The following is a 16,836-nucleotide window of genomic DNA, read 5'->3' as shown; positions in this document are numbered from 1 at the left end:
ATTTTCATAGAAATTATTTCTCTTCTGAATTCTTTAGAAAACTACAGAGCATTCAGAAATTTCTTACATTTCTAGTTTGACTAAGATTACATATCGCAATGTTTATGAAGGCTATTTTTACTTCTTACAATGAAATTTAACATAGCAATCCCCAAAAGTCACCCTTAAAATCATGCATTTTTCTTTTTTTCTTTTAATATATTTTTTATTTATTTTTTAAAAGATACTTAGATTACATAAAATCTTACATAAAAAATATAAGGGATTCCCATATGCCCCACTCTCCACACCTCCCACTTTTCCTCACATTAACAACATCCTTCATTAATGTGGTACATTCATTATAATTCATGAACACATTTTGGAGCATTGCTACACAGCATGGATTATAGTTTACATTATAGTTTGCACTCTCTCCCCCTCTATTCTGTAGGTTATGGCAGGATATATAATGTCCTGTATCTGTCTTTACAATGTCATTCAGGACAATTCCAAACCCAAAAATGCCCCTACATCACGTCTCTTTTTCCCTCTCCCTGCCCCCAGCAACTCAAGTGGCCACTGTCTCCACATCAATGATGTAAATTTCTTCCATTATCAGTCAGTCCACTCTTGTCCATACTTCATTCTCCAATCCTGAGGACTCTGGGATGGTGATATCCACCCCACCCCCAATCCAGAGGGGGCCTCGACCTCAAATGGCTGATGGATGGGCCTCTCTTGCTTGCAGTTGTAGACGCTCTCGGTTCCTTAGTATGGTGGTTGTCCATCCTCACCACCCTATCAGTTGTCCTGGGTGAGTCCAATGAACTGGAGAGTAGGTGCTGCAACTCCGCTGAGGCTCAGGGCCAGGCTGGCACATGGACAGCCTAGAGATTCAAGTTTCATGGACATACACCCACCAACTCCAGCACCAACCAAAAGTTCAATAAAAGGGACAGAACAGAAGAAGAACATGCAGAGAAGTCTAACTCTGTCACACTCGGGTGCATAAACTCCAGAGTAGGGCCCGCTGGCAATGTACCAAACTCTGGAGCCATCTGCCATGACCATAGTACCTGGGTGTCTCCGGAGCCCTCAGGAGCCCCACTATTTGGGGGTAGTATCTACTTTGGCTGTCTTTGAGATCCTTGAGACATGCATAAGTGTCATCTCTCTGATGACCTCCTAACTAGTCTTTAAGTCTTCTAGCCATACAAACTCACCTGTCTTCACCATTTACCCCTTCTACTCAAGGTCTTTCTCCAGCTGCATTACCAGCCAGTGCCTGGCAGTAATTTCTCAGTGCCAGGGAAGCTTATCCCTGGGAGTCATGTCCCACGCTGGGGAGAAGGTAATGTATTTATATGCTGAGTTGGCTTAGAGAGTGGCCACATTTGGACAACATGGAGGCTCTCAGGAGGTTACTTTCTAAGGCACCCTACAACACTAGGCTAAGCTGGAATTTCAAGAGCAAAAGGCTCGTAAGCATAGTTGCCAATATCAAGGCCCATCAATGGACCATCCTTCTTCACTGGTCATTGCCCCTGTACTTGGGGGATTGTTGCTGTTCCATCAGAGAATGTGGCAGAGCTCTCCAGGATGGGAATTAGTATTCTTTTGGTTGTTGTGTGAATCTCTACTACCGTGGCAATGCCCCATGAACATCTGAATGCATTTATATACCTTATACGTATGCCCAGGTGAACTTCCTCCCATGTATCTCCCATCACTGACACCCCACACCAATGGACCTCCCTTGCCATAGTTGTACTTTTAAAAATGAAATTCAACACAGCACTCCCCAAAAGTCACACTTAAAATCATGCATTTTTCTTAATTTCACTTAGGATTCACAGGTTCACTTAGGTAAGAGGTTTCCAAAATAAGGTGTTTTTCCATCTTGGTCACTTAATCCTCAAATGTAATTTTATATAACAACTTTTCCTAAGAGCATGCAGTCATCCTCTGATTACTTCAAAAACTACTTCTCGAAAAGAGGTAGTCCTAAGCATATGTGGTTGCTTCAGAGACAAGCCTTCCAACACCATGATGACGCTCTCTGTAAGCATCACACTCAACCCCTGGACTCTCAACAGAGCCAACACGACCCAGCTTTATTACTGTCCCTCAGACTCGGGAATTATTCTGTCACTCAGAGCTGGTACTCAGGCCTGAGCAGAATAGAGCCTCTTCTCTGACGACACTTCCCTTCATGATGAGGCTCAAAACCAGCATAAAGAAATGAAGACGCAGGGGAGAGACCTCAGGCACGAGAGTCACAGGCCTACCGGGGTGCCAATCCCTCTTTACCCCAGTGATTCATAAGTTCAGAAGTAAAACTGGGCTTTAATTCCAACTATCAATCTGTAAATCCCTGGAAAGCATTGTGCAGCCTCCTTCCAATATATCTTATTCCCTTCCTGTTCTCAACCCAGCTTTTGTTTAAGGTGTTCATTAAATTTTGGTATTCTTTTTAACATTGTAGCATATGCTGCTAACAGTATTACTTCTTGTATTTGGGATACAGTGGGTACAAAAGAGCCTGAGGTCTGGAACCAGACAGCTGTATTCAAAAGCTAGTTGAGCCAACTGCTTACCCCCCATAAGCACCCATTTCCTCATCTGAACACCGCCTGGGGGAAAACAAGAGTAACTAGCTCTCAGAGTTGCTGGGAGAGTTAAATGAGCTGCTTTATACAAAGTGCCCATTAGATTTGATTATCATGTGGAATTTATAGTGGTAAAGGTGGTTAAAAGCCTGGATTGCAACCCTGAGCAAGTTACTTAACCTCACTGAGTCCACTTCGCATAAAATGGGGTAAATTATACACCATGGTGAGGGGTAAACATAATTATGAAGGAGACATATTAAGCACACAGTAGGTTCTCAATAAAAGGTAACTATGTATTTAAATACATAATATACACACTTTAGAGTTTATTTTTAACAATGCAGCATAAAATCATTGAGTACAGGATAAAGAATTTATAAATGAAGTTTTGGAAAAATAGCTCATTTCTAAGATGGAATAAGTAAATAATAGTGACATGAATGCATCCTTTCATTTTTTTAAAGATAATTGTGTGTTAGGTAAGTATTTTCTTATGTTAATAACCAGAAATATTTTCCTAATAAGGAAATGGCCTTTGATACTTCTTTAAAATCTAGTGTTACTGTCACCAATGAAATGATACAAAGTCAAACTATAAGGAAAAGCTGCCTGCAGAGTGGGCCCTTGGCCCAGGAGCCAGGCTGCCCGGGCTCACTCCTCGCCTCCACCACAGTGAAGTGGCCTGACCTCAGGCAGGTGAGCCCTGAGTGCAGCGTCTTCACCTCCCAATGGATCTATGCCTCAAGGCGCCTGGGAGAACTAAGGAGACCACAGAGAATCCAGTTAATAAATAGCAACCGAATATGGAGATAAATATAAAACAGGAAATAACAAGAAAACTGGGTGCTTATAATGGCAAGATATTAGAAACCAACTAAATGCCAGTCAGTAGTGGGCTATTTAAAAACATGCAGTAATTATTTAAAATGCATATTGTATTTAAAGTAAGGTAATTTTCACTGAAAAGAGAGATGTCTATAATGAGTGAAAACCCAGGGAAGAAAATAAAAAAGATGATCTAATTTATGTAAAATTGTATAAAATATATGTATGTCTATAGTATACATACTTTACCATTTAAATACCGATGATTCTTAATAAAATATTAACAGCAGTTATTCTGAGATGATGGGATCTAGGTGGATTTTTACTTTCGTCTTTGTACTATGAGTAATTATTTTAACAAAACTGCTGATACATTTCTATAAAAGAAATAAAACAAAGGGGACACTGGAGATTTTAACAGTCTTTAAGACACAGTTAGAACACAGCTTAATGAACATATTAATTCATGCCTATTCTAAGGCAAACAACAAATGAGTTTTTTAAAGAAAACATTCAGGGAAGTGGACGTGACTTAAGAGACTGAGCTCCTGCCAACCACACGGGAGGTCCTGGGTTCGGTTCTTGGTGCCTCCTAAAGAAGACGAGCAAGACAGTGAGCTGATGCAGCAGGTTGGAGCGGCAAGCTGATGCAACAAGATGATGCAGTGAGACAACACAAGGAATAGACACAGCGAGGAAACATGATGAGAGACGCAACAAGCAGGGAGTGGAGGAGGCTCAAGAGACTGGGTGCCTCCCTCACTCATGGGAGGTAATGGATTTGGTTCCCAGTGCCTTCTAAAAAAAAAAAAAAAGATGACGAACAGAGAACAGACAGCAAGCACAAACAGTGAGGGTGGTATGCAGTGGGGTGGAGAGATTAAATAAATAATATAATCTTTTTTAAAAAAATCCATTCAAAAGATGGGGAACAGGTTAAAGTTATAGCATGGAACCATATGAGTATTTTTCAGAATACATAGCAACGCTTACTGTAAAATGTGGTAATGAAGTGACAAGGCAAAGCTGGACAAAAAAAATTATGTTCACATGCACAGACTGTACATTTTAGGAAGCTAATAATTTTTTTTTTTTTTTAAAGATTTATTTTATTTATTTAATTTCCCCCCCTCCCCTGGTTGTCTGTTCTTGGTGTCTATTTGCTGTGTCTTGTTTCTTTGTCGCTTCTGTTGTCGTCAGCGGCACGGGAAGTGTGGGCGGCGCCATTCCTGGGCAGGCTGCTCTTTCTTTTCACGCTGGGCGGCTTTCCTCACGGGCGCACTCCTTGTGCGTGGGGCTCCCCCACGCGGGGGACACCCTTGCGTGGCACGGCACTCCTTGCACGCATCAGCACTGCGCATGGCCAGCTCCACACGGCTCAAGGAGGACCGGGGTTTGAACCGCGGACCTCCCATATGGTAGACGGACGCCCTAACCACTGGGCCAAAGTCCGTTTCCCAGGAAGCTAATAATTTTTAAGAAAATTGTCTTCATGGTGTCTATTACCTCTGTTTGGCCATAACGTTAATAAAATGGCTGAGAAGAACTTTTAACAGATCAGATTTCAGGTAAGAAGAAAAAAGCAAAGATGGAAATACTGATTTTAAAAGAACTGCCTTTTGATACTCCGGGCTCCAAACGACTCAACTCTCCTAAAGAGATGAACAAACAGCAAACACAGGCCCAGGCACTTAAGAGTGAAATGAGTCACGCAGAGAGCGTGCATCGTGGAACTTGGCACATTGGGCCCTCAGAGTCTTACCACAAACAGAAGTCACCTGCCTCTCAAGACTTGAGCAGAACCTCCTAGAAGGGGTGGACTCTGCTGTGGTGGCAGCCTGGGGGAACATGCCCTCTTCTCAGGAAACCAGGAACACCGCTCCCGCAGGTTCTGCAGCCCGACGCTCCCAAGGCCTGAACATTATCAATTTTCTTTGACTTGAAAGAAAATTACAATTTTAAGACATTTCACTTTGTAAATTCTTGTTTTGTTTGGAAATTGTGGAAAGCTGCAAACAAGCCAGAGAGAAACAGTGTCTTTAAGTACAAAAACGGAGCTAAAGTAATAACTACAGCAAGTGGTAAATCTGTTCTACTGGGTCCCCCTTTAACTTTTCTGACAAAAACAGGTGCACGTGGCAGAACAAGGAACCCTGAGACTGCGAGGAGAGTGCAGAGCCCCTCCACTGAGGGACGAGAGGTGCCCCTGACAGGGCCTGACGGAAGACACGGCTTCTGCCGTCCTCTGTGGTGTCCTCCCTCTTCTGAACTTGCCTAGACTCTGCCAAGCAGGAGAGATGCTTAACAGAGAAAGGCCTGAGGTTGGCTCTGGGGCTTTACGCTCATACAGAAAGTACAGAAAGATGGTGAAGACTACCTGTGGCTAGGAGAAAAGAAAAAACCTAACGGTATAGCAAGCATGCCAAACTGCTGTGAGCTGAGCGAGGGCCAGTGGAGAGGCCAGGCGGGGTGCTCTCCATTACGTTGGGAAGGACTTCCCCAGGGCTGAGAGGTCACAGCTCGGCCCAGCAGTCTGCCGGTCACCTCTCATCTCCAGCCCTGTAGGTACCTGCTTTCCTGGCTTCTCACAGGTGCGTTCCCGTGCTGGGTTCCTCCTCAGAAAGGTGCACTCGCCAATAAAAGTGTCCGTAACCAGCAAAGGAAGACACCGGGCGGCCCGTGAACAAACCAGAGCCACTCTGCACCTGAGGGCTGGCGCACCTGTGACCGCAGGCCGGGTCCCGGGCAGCACCCACGGGGCGCTCTGCTTTCCCACCAGAGGAAGAGCATGCAGAATTCGCACCCAGACCGGGCCTGATGTGGGTTATAAAATGAGGAAAGCTCAGCTGGGTGGTGGTTACTGCAATTATGAAACGACGTTCATGTTCACTGTATTTTACTGAAGATTTTTAGCTATTATCAAAAGAGGAGGGGCAGGTATCTTAGTGATGGGAAGGGATGTTGATTTTAAGGAATTAAGAAAAGGAATGTATCCTGGATCTTCTGAGATCTTACCAATGGCATTTAACAGAGCAGATTAAATTTAGTAATATTTTAAAAAATAAGACATGAATTCTCCATTCTTTCTCAAGTTTATTTCCTTGATTCGAAGAAGGGCAGAAGATACTAAAACTTTCAATAATCCCAATACAGGTATGTGTCCAAAGGAGGAAAGATCTGATTGCATTTACCACTAACTCAAAACAAAAATACACTTCTCTTGTGCAAGAATACAGAATATACTTTCTGTATAAAATGTACTTTCTGTTTAAAAGTATATATAAAGTATGCTTTTTTTGTACAAGGAAAGTATATCTCATGGAGTCATCTATAGTCCTAAACAATAAACAAAAGAATAAAATGAAAATTAAATTATAGCTCATTGTTCTTTAAAAAAAAAGTATGATAACCACCCCAGAATATAAGATAGAAAATACAAATAATCAATAGTCCCCCTATTCAGAGAGCTCACCATGTTCTAACCTTGTGCTCTGTTTCCTCCTAGTCTTTTTTTCTAAGGCTGGTAAAATAGCATATCTAAATAACTAGGGCACCAAGTGACCTACTTCCATCTCCTACCAAGAAAGTGAGTATTTTGTTTTCCAGACGATTTTTGGTTTTATATTCTGTGTGACCTTTTTCACGTAACTGTAAATTTCAAAAATTAACTATCTTTTCTACATCATCCCCTTTAAAAGAACAATGAAAGATTCCAAGCAAAAAAGGTTATTCTCTTAGGCGAGGATATTGGAATACTGTTTTGAGGAGTTACATTGTTAGTCGTAGAAGCTGCACTGCTAAGTGCTGATGTGTTACAAAGAAAGGTATGTTTGCAAAACTACTTCTTGCTGGCCTGCAGCCTCTCATTACCTACCACTCATGATTACGAGTGTCAAACTGATACTGAATTCTTCAGAGAGAAAATTCTCTCGGTTTGCTTCAGACACTGGCAACTGGTCTATGTTCTTAGCATTCAAACAGGATTGCCCTTGAACAATATAACATTACTGGCACAAGGAACATGACTATACTTCCTGAAAATAGAGAGCTTAGAACTTCAAGAGTGGTAAGAAACTGAGACAGGCCTTTCCCCCATTGGTGGGGAAAAGGGGATTTTGCTAGAGAACATTTCTAAAGCAACCAAATAACTATATCAACAGTTGTCTATACAAGAAGTCAGTGGTGTTACATTAGCAATATGCTGCAAACATCAGGTTTTTACTTCATTAGTAGCTTTATAGCCAGGCAGCCATGGTTGACAATGTTAGGCCACAAATAGGAACTTGCCGTTGAATATTATGTAAATTGTAATAAGGAGAAAATTAAGGTTCTCATATCTGACACACTTAGGACATATCGAGTTAATAAAAAATAAAATGAGGTATATTAGAGTTTGATAGCTAACCCACCATAATATTAACCAACATAGACTCCATCAATTCTTACAAGCATATAGGAGAGGCTAAATTTGACTGCTTTGGAGGAGAAACACTTACTACTGTTAGGAATTGCCCAGAATTTTCAGGACCCAAATGAAGCCATAGTAAATAGTTACCACTATAATGTGTTTTTAAAATGCGAACCTGAGGTCCAGAGAGGCTCGATTATTTACCTCCAACGTGGGTCAGGATCTACAGACACAGAGACCACGAGAAGGTGCTTTTCTCGGGTAGAGCCGTTACCATCATTTGCACTGCCAGTGACGTCACACCCAAGAATTCGAAGGACCAGCAAGGGTGTGTGTGTCGGTGCCCGTGCACGTCTGGTCAGGTACACTTTCTGAGAGCTGCGGTTTCACACAAAAAGTCAGGTCCGCGCCCCGGCCTCGAGTGCTCTTCCTGCACTTATTTATTGATGGGCCTTGAAATGGCGAAAGGAAGAACACGTAGAACTAGGGGCAGATTCGTCCAAGTGCAGCTAAGAGCAGGGCGGGCACAGACCCACCGGTGAAGTCGAAGAGAGGACTTTTCTTCCCATACGTGTGCTCTAGTTCTCCACCTTCCTGCGCTGCAAACGCCTACACTCCTGTCCTAGGGGGTGAGTCCTGACGCTGCCAGTGCAGGGTGACATGCCAAGACCCTGTGAGCAGGGCCACCCAAGGCCCAGCAGCTCGCACTGCTGCAGGGACCTGGCTTCTGCGCAGCCTACGCGGTCTGGGCAAGCAGCTCACCTCCAGCAAACCAAGAGGTCCGGACTATGTTCGGAGGGAACCCAAGTAGCAGCAAGTTAAATGTGTTTTATCAAGAGGGCCAAGAACTTGACTGAAGCAGATAAAGCATCAGATTTTCTTCCATCTTGGCTATAGCCAGGTTCACTAGATAGCAGAGAACCCAACCTTGGAGGCGGGCTGCTCTGTGGGGTCATCTCCCATGAAGAACGCCATCTGTGATGCCACACAGTTCTCAACCGACAATGACCCCCTGGTGCAACGGGATATGATGGTTTATTTTACAGAGTTGTGAGTTCTGAAGTATCTGAAATTGTTTTAGGTCTTAATCATATGGGATTCGTCACAAACTCAACTCAAGTCCCTGAGAGCAGCTGATTGTGGGATTAACTGTACCTATGGAAAAGCTGGCTATTTATAACAGACAATTACATATAGGAGGACACAGTGACAGCAAGAAAGAGCAGAAATTAGAAGGGAAAGAAGGAAAATGTGAGAAGGGAGTAAAAGACAAGAAAATATAAGCACTGTGCAAAATGCATAGGATTTAAAAATACTTTCTGGAGGAATGAATGAATAAATCAATGAAATCAATCAATCAAAGCATGTTGAAATAAAGCAAAAAGAGTAGATGAGGGTTTGGGCAGGTCAGAGAAATAATAAGACTATTTACCCTTTGAGCCTGTCACTGCTACGCTGAACAGCAAGGAAAGCTCTACATCTACATTTTTGGCAGGTGCCTATCTCCTTGAGAACCATGGTGCCCCAGGGGAAAGAAAATGCTCCCCCTCCCAGCAGAACCAGTATGGGGAGACCCCACCTTGACAAGTGTGCACCACACCTGCCCGCTGCGCCACCTGCCCACTACTTGGCACCAGTTGCTGCCTCCACTTCTCTGGGAAGGGAGGAGCTGGCACAGCCAGTGGCGGAGAGCACAGGCCTTGTGAATCAGTTTACTTCCTGGTTCTGCCAGCAACTAGCCATTTTGCCATACGCCAATCACTTAAACTCCCCAAGACCTCAATTTCTTCATTGATTACCTGGTAAAAGCATTATGAAGTCTTTTGGCTCCCGGTGCGGGGCATGCAGCGAGTGACAGCTGCGACGACTATTGACGCACGGTCCACGCTCCCTGTCCTGCTTAGCCGCCAGCCGCCTGCTTCCCACATCAAGGAAGCTGGGCCATGGGCTGAGTGGCCATGACACGGGGCTTCAAAGCCAGGTGACTCCACCGCAGTGCTGGTTTCCTCCTTCCAGTCGCTATTCCTGCTCCCAAGCCAGGTCAAGGGAGGGGAAAGGCAAGGTGCAGGCCCAAAGAAAATAAAAATGAAGAAGAAACTGTACTGTATTGATGCTTTCTTTCCAGGAGATTCACTGAATGGAAACCATTTAACAATCCCCTTTCTCTCCAAGCAAAACCATCTTAGTTTTGCTTTGATGGAAAGTGAGGATCTCCCCACCACTAACTTCCAGATCCTCTGCTGGGACACGAGGGCTTTCTAAAACAGCAGCACGAGCATGCCGGCAAAGGTCCTAAGCTGTGGCTCACTCTCTGACAGCAGAGCCTGGACATAAGCTGCCTGCTAAGACCACAGCAACACGAGGGCAGCGGGAAGGGGTCTGGGCTTAAAAACAGCATGAAAATTAAGAAGTTCTTCATTTAGATACTGAACAGAAGACACTGTAAATCTAGAGCACATTATATTTTATATCTAATTGTTAGGAGACAATTTTCAATTCTCAGATTATATACAGTTCTCAGAAAACAGCAATTGTAGAAGAACGGTAAACACAAACCCGAGAAGACCTGAACTCTTTTAACTTTCCTTCCTTTCTGTAATTTGTGAAGAGTAACTAATTTTCAAGGCAAGAAAAATAATATCTTCTTCTGTGACATACACACGTCTAAGATTTCTTTTTAACATCCACATGAAAGAATAAAAAGTTGTGTTGAATACACACTCCTTGAATAAAGCCTGTGCTTTCTTTGCACAAAGCTTTTAACATTTGAGAGTGGATAAATGAAGTTGTTTTCCGTAGCAAGGCTAAATAAAAGATGGCTTACCATCGACGATGACGGCCTGGTCCTAGCTGTCCTGCCTTTTCCTCAGGACCATGGCTACCCTTTGTGAGGCACAGGGGGACGCTACCAGAGGGGTTTCGGGGTGTTTCTGAACTGGGTACCTGTCACACCAGGGTGTACCTTGCTCTACACGTACAATGCGTACACGTCCTGTATTTGCCATACTCCTCCAACATCTGCATTTAAAAGGCGGACTTCTGCACAGTGAGGCGCAGTCGTTTGTCCTGATCTTGGACAAGACCCCAGCCATCTCCCACGTCTGTGTGGTCCTCAGGCCCAAGCGCACTCCTCCTGATGGCTTAGCACAACCATGTACCGACCGTGGCTTTAGTATTCTCCCTGTACACACGACCTGCTTTCAGAAAAGCAAGCAGTCCAATTTAAACGGCAGTTCCTGCGGGCACGTAACGGTTTAACCCCTGATTCCACCACCACGATTGTTTCAAATCCTGATGATTTCCCTGCAGGGTTCATTTACAAGTTTTGGGTTAAAGACCAACATGTCCAGGAAGCCACGGGTCAACAGGAAAAGTGCGTGGTGCAGCTTACAGTACCTGTACCATAAAGGCACCTTTCATCAATTAGCGATGGGCTTTGAATTTAAAATAAAATGCTGCGTGGACCACAAAACCATCACCCTTTTACATGAACACGTTCCCAAGCACATGCACACCAAATGAAGGCACAGAGCTGGGAACTCCCAGAGCTTAAGCAGTTCTGGCTTTAATGAAAAAAAGAAACAGTGCTTTATTGCCTGGAGTGGGCTGTACTTGAGAGCATTTTCCATCTGTCACCTCATTTTTCACATAGGTGTTCACAAACTGGGATCCTTTCCCCATGACTTGTCTCAGTACAATTCAGATCAGTTAGGGAGGGACTCAGAGACCTAATTTCCCCCAAATATGACAAAATACTGCTAAAGAAATCTTTTTACTTAAACACTACATCATTCCTTTCAGATATATAAAAAGAACTACTTATAATTTTTTTTTTTCAGTAGTTTAAGCAAACTATCGCAGTACAGTATAAAGTGGAGCTGGTATAAAATATTTGGACTTGGAGATGGAACATTTTAAAAAACTGTATTCAGTTCCTAATAAAATAACAGAATACGGGTAAATCCCTTTCCTGCTTATTTGTATAGAAGAGGAAGGAAAGGGAGAAAGGGGGAGGGGGCAGGATGAAGGAAAGAGGGCTGGGGACAGGGACAGATGCTGGACATTATATATCCTGCCATACCCACTGAATGGACTGGGGGAGAGTGTAAACTACAATGTAAACTATAATCCATGTGGTGCAGCAGTGCTCCAAAATGTATTCACCAAATGCAATGAATGTGCCACAATGATGAAAGAGGTTGTTGATGTGGGAGAAGTGGGGGTGTGGGGTATGTGGGAACCTTTTACATTTTTTAATGTACCATTTTTTGTGATCTATGTATCTTTAAAAAAAAAGACAACTTAATAAAAAAAAAAGTGTGTTTATTACTATTGAGCAGCTAAATACAGAGTAGCCTTAGAGAGCAAGGCCCAACTCCCAGGCTAGCAACACCTGCCGCTAAGCTGACCCGGGTCTGCTCACCTCCAGAGAACCACGTCCAGCCCTGGGGCCAGCCAGCCGCAGGAGCAGAGAAGAACCACTGAGGTTTTCCACGGCAAGGCTGACAACAGGATAAGGGTTCCAGAGCCGGACATCAACCCTGTCCTGGAAGTCAAGGTCAGGCTACCTTAGTCCGATGCTGCAAATCTTCAGCTAGCTGACCGCTCCACAGTCTGATGCCGGGCTCCTGAAGCAGCCCCTTCCTGCGAAGGTCTGCCTCCAGGAAGAGATCTGCCTCACCAACAGGGCTGGCTAGTGAGGGTTTCCAGAGAGAGAATGTCTTCAGCCTCTGGTATCCTCCTAGGAAAACTGCTTTCTGAGCCTTGCAGAATAGAGAACTAGACCCTGGACTTCAGCACATTTGCTGAAGTAACAGCACCCTGCGACAAATCACAGAGAGGTGCAATTCTCTCCACTAATGCCCTGGCCTTATGGAGGCCCTAAAGGAAAAAGCTTATTAGCTCTACTCACTGACTGTGAGTACATACGTAAGTAACTGTTATACATGAAATGGCAAAGTCTGACTTATTAGAAGTACCTGTAAAAAGGGCTTTACATGTTAACTATTACATGCCTGATAAACTAATAAATTATAATTTATAGACTGTTTTCCAAATCACGGCAAATCAGCTAATAGCACCACCATCTAAAAAATCTCTTAACAGAAAATAAAACGGCCCCTGCAAAGTTATTTGTCCTATAGTGACAGTTACCTAACCTCTCTGCTCCTCTTCCTAAGTTGTGAAACAGGCGTTACAGACTACCTGCCTATCGAGAGAGAGGAAAAAAAACACTCATAAGGTACTTTGCAAAGGGTCAGAATTTATGTGTTGCTCAGTAAATGTTAGTTCCCTCCCACTTTCCGTCCTTATCCAACATTTCGCAGTGTCAAGGAAAACAACTGACAGCTCATTTACCTGTTCTGGTAAACATTCTGTCTCTGAGCATTTGAATGTAAAAAGAGAAGGGGCCACCGTAGGAAATGTTCATCTGAGTTCTGCAAACCCTAGGGTGAGGATGACCCATCCGTCCTCACTGTGAATTGTAGCATTTCTATAAAGCATATTTTAAAAATACCATCAGAGAGATGCTTTTTACAAAGCAAAACGCCCCAATCAGTGCTGAAGGAACACTTAAGAGTAGTCCCAACGGAGCCACTGGCATTGGATTCCTTATGGAATGCCTTGCTGGTGCTTTCTGTGAGAATACAGAGAAAGCTCTAAAATTTAAACTCATGTCTACAGCATTTACAACAATTAACAGAGAGAAGCAGAAAAGGAAAAAAGCACATTAGCAAGAGAAAGCAAGAGGATCTATCTAACATTGGAGGCTACAAAAGAGGTATGCACTTGAAAAAGGAGATTCAGCTATCAGGATTGCTTTGTAAAACCTATTCTAACTCCCAAGAGTGACAGCACACATGGACTATCTTTAGCTTCTTTCATATTTACTGTCTCACTTTTCCCACTGCAAACTCAGTATTTATTAGCCGCTGGAAAAATTTACTATGGTGTCGTTTCCATATAAAATATTTTCCACCTACAACACAACGTGGGTTTCTGAAAGCTACAGAGTGGCAACTTCAGTTTAACTGCCCTTTAATTAGATTGACTGAAAAACAAAAGCAGGTTTTACATATTGTAGTGCACAGAGGGGTTTAATCAGCTGTCTTCCCTTGTATTTTTGATCTATCAGTTAAGGACTGGCACAGAGCTTGTCATATAGTAGACACTGAAGATGGACAGATTAAGGTATCCAGATAAAATACAGGTCAGACAATGACATTTGTATTTCAGAAAAACAATGAATAATGTTTTAATGTAAGCTTGCCATGCAATATTTGAGATATACTTGCACTAAAATGTTATTCATTGTTTCTCCGAAATTCACATTTAGCTGGGCAGCCTGAGTTTTAATTGGCTAACTCTGACAGGCTTGGGGTAGGTGGGTGGTGAAAGCCATGCTGATGAGGAGGCAGAGCACTGGCCCAGGGCTTGGCACTGCAGTTTTATCACCTGGGCTGACGTGGGGCTCGAAAACAACGGCGTGGCAGCAGCAAGGCCTGCCGCGGCTTGGTGCAGAAGGTACTACACCAGAGCCCTTCACAGAAGCAATCCGCTCCATCCTCCCAACAACTTTCCGAGGTAGGTACAGTGGTTATTCCCATTTCTAAGGTGAGGGTGCAGGGATTAAGGCCAAACTGGAATGCACATACATGCAAATGCAGCCGAGCTCTGGACTCTAAGCTTTTATTTTCACTGCTGTAAAAATAAAAATATTATCAAATGTATGAAAAAAGATACACAAATAGGAGATCTTATTTGTATTAAGGAATTACGGCAGGAAAACAGGAAAAAAACATGATCTTCGTTGGGGGATGGCCTGAGGAAAGGATTCGGAAGGAGCGAGAGCCAGTGAGGCACCAGAGTGCCTCTTCCCGTGGAAAGCTTGGAAGGCTTGGCAGCCAGGGCACACCACTCTCCAGAGTTTTTTTAAAAGAAGGCTAAAAATGAAAGAAGAAAAAAAAATCAGCTTCAGGGGGAAGAAGCTGTAAATACCATTTGTGAGTTAACTAGCCATAGATGGACAAAGTTAACCTTGGTGTGGACAAGGAATTTGCTGAGATGCAAAGGAAGGACAGCGCTCAGAGGAGCTGAGAAGAGAACAATAGCATGGGACTAAGGATGGATAAAAAATGTGTAAAGTAAACCAGAAGCAGATACTTATTAACACCCCGGGGGTAAGGCAGGAAGCTGGGGCTCTTGAATGTGATAAATCAATGAAAGGAAAAAGTTAAATTTCAGATTTTGCCTTAAAGATATTAAAATGCTTTTAAAATAAGCTAAAATCTATATTCGTAAGAAACAACTCTTCTTGTGAGTAAATCTGTTTAAGAGTATTGTTTAAGAAGGACTACATATAAAGCAACTAGATATTGGACAATGTTTTTTTCTCCCATGGTCACAGAGCCTAGGGTTTTTTGTTTCTTTTTTACAGCTATTACTCAAAGTACGTAATGACTATGGTTTAGATGGAAATAGTATTTGGTAAATAATTCTTTTACTCCAGATAATTAACCACTCTTAAAAGATCTACTCATGTATAGTCTATTTTAAAAGAAAAATCGAACACTCTCTGCCTTAAAGCCACATTTGTTTCTGAGTTCAAAGCTGAGATGTATTTTGCACGATTCCCTCTAAGCACTGTTTTAGGGCCTGATGATCAGGTGTCTGTGAAGATGTGAACTTACCCGTGCTGCTACCTAGACAAGGAGCTGGCAGCAAAGCTCCTGTTTCACTAATTACATTCTTTTCCAAATATTCACCCTGCCTGGGTGTCCAGGTAATTGCAATTAAGCCAGGAATCTGGTGATTAGAAGTTCAAGTGCCCTGCCAGGAACAATACCCTTCCTCTTGACATGCCTCCCCAAGAACCAATTCCCTGGAAAGGCCCAGAGCTGATGGCAAGTGGCAGGGTTGCTGTCGACTAAGCAACAAGCACTGAAATCAACTCTCCGCTCCTCTTTCTCTCTAAAGCCAAATACACTGCATGTCATTTAACTTCCCAGAAGGCGTCTTCTTAATTCTGAAACACGGAGGCAAACGAAGGAAGAACAAATGTGCGAGGAAGGCTGTTCTCTTGATCGCAAACTCTTTCCCAGGCCAAGCAAGGATGGCGGCCATCAGGTCCAGCCAGGCAGCAGACTCAGGCGTTAGGCAGGTAAGGGTCACTGACACCTCGCGACCGGGCTCACCCATGAAAGGCAATCAGTAAATGCGGAATGAACTCCTTTCAGAACCTGTTAACACTAATCACAGAACGCTTTTCGGAAAATACAAGAAAAAACATTTCCTTCATTTACCAATTGGCTAATTTCCATGAAATTAATCAAAATGTACTTTCAACAACCTTTTTATTCTACAGTATATATAAATATTGAATATTTGTTTAAAAATTAAAAATGACAAAAACAAACTAATTTTTACATTCTCTCTAATAAGCAGACTTAGTTTAGTTGATATTTTATTTAAGCCACTTTCTAGCTAATGGAGGAATTTCACCACTTTCTTTTATTCTTGACTTCACAGAAATCTATAACAAGCGGCTATAAATGATAATATGCAACTTTTATTTACACAGCACTTTGCAATTTCCCAAGCACTTTCACATCTTCATTTGACTGTAAAAAGCTAACAATAGACAACTAATCAATGTATCCTCTCCAAATCCAGGCTGTCCTTATGTCAACAGATACCATACTGTTGACAAATCTTACGAATTTCTAAAACAAAAACCCCTTTTCCTGCTGAAGCGCCTTTGGCTGCATCTCATGAAGATGCAATGACTCGGTGTGGCGCTCAAGGCCCTCCACCCTCCATCCTTACGAAGATCCGCGATCCTGCCCATCTGTTGGCGATGTGTGGCTCCCATGTCAAATCCCCTCCAAGGCCAGGGACCCCACGTCACACTGCACTTTGCCCCTGGCGAGCCCTGCTGCGTCATGGCTACCTGGCCTGTGGCTCCAGTGGAACTGCAGCGCACGGAGAGCAGCTCTTCACCATTACCCT

General features: G+C 43.2%; 1 protein-coding gene across 1 annotated transcript in view; it reads right to left on the bottom strand.

Moving 5' to 3' along the window:
- Positions 1-16,836, bottom strand: part of ARID1B (AT-rich interaction domain 1B) — a 398,217-nt gene that overhangs the window by 126,047 nt on the left and 255,334 nt on the right.

Source organism: Dasypus novemcinctus, chromosome 28 (genome assembly GCF_030445035.2).
Source record: "Dasypus novemcinctus isolate mDasNov1 chromosome 28, mDasNov1.1.hap2, whole genome shotgun sequence".
NCBI lineage: Eukaryota > Metazoa > Chordata > Mammalia > Cingulata > Dasypodidae > Dasypus > Dasypus novemcinctus.
Note: the sequence above shows the minus strand (reverse complement) of the source record. Positions and strands in the feature narration are given on the sequence as shown.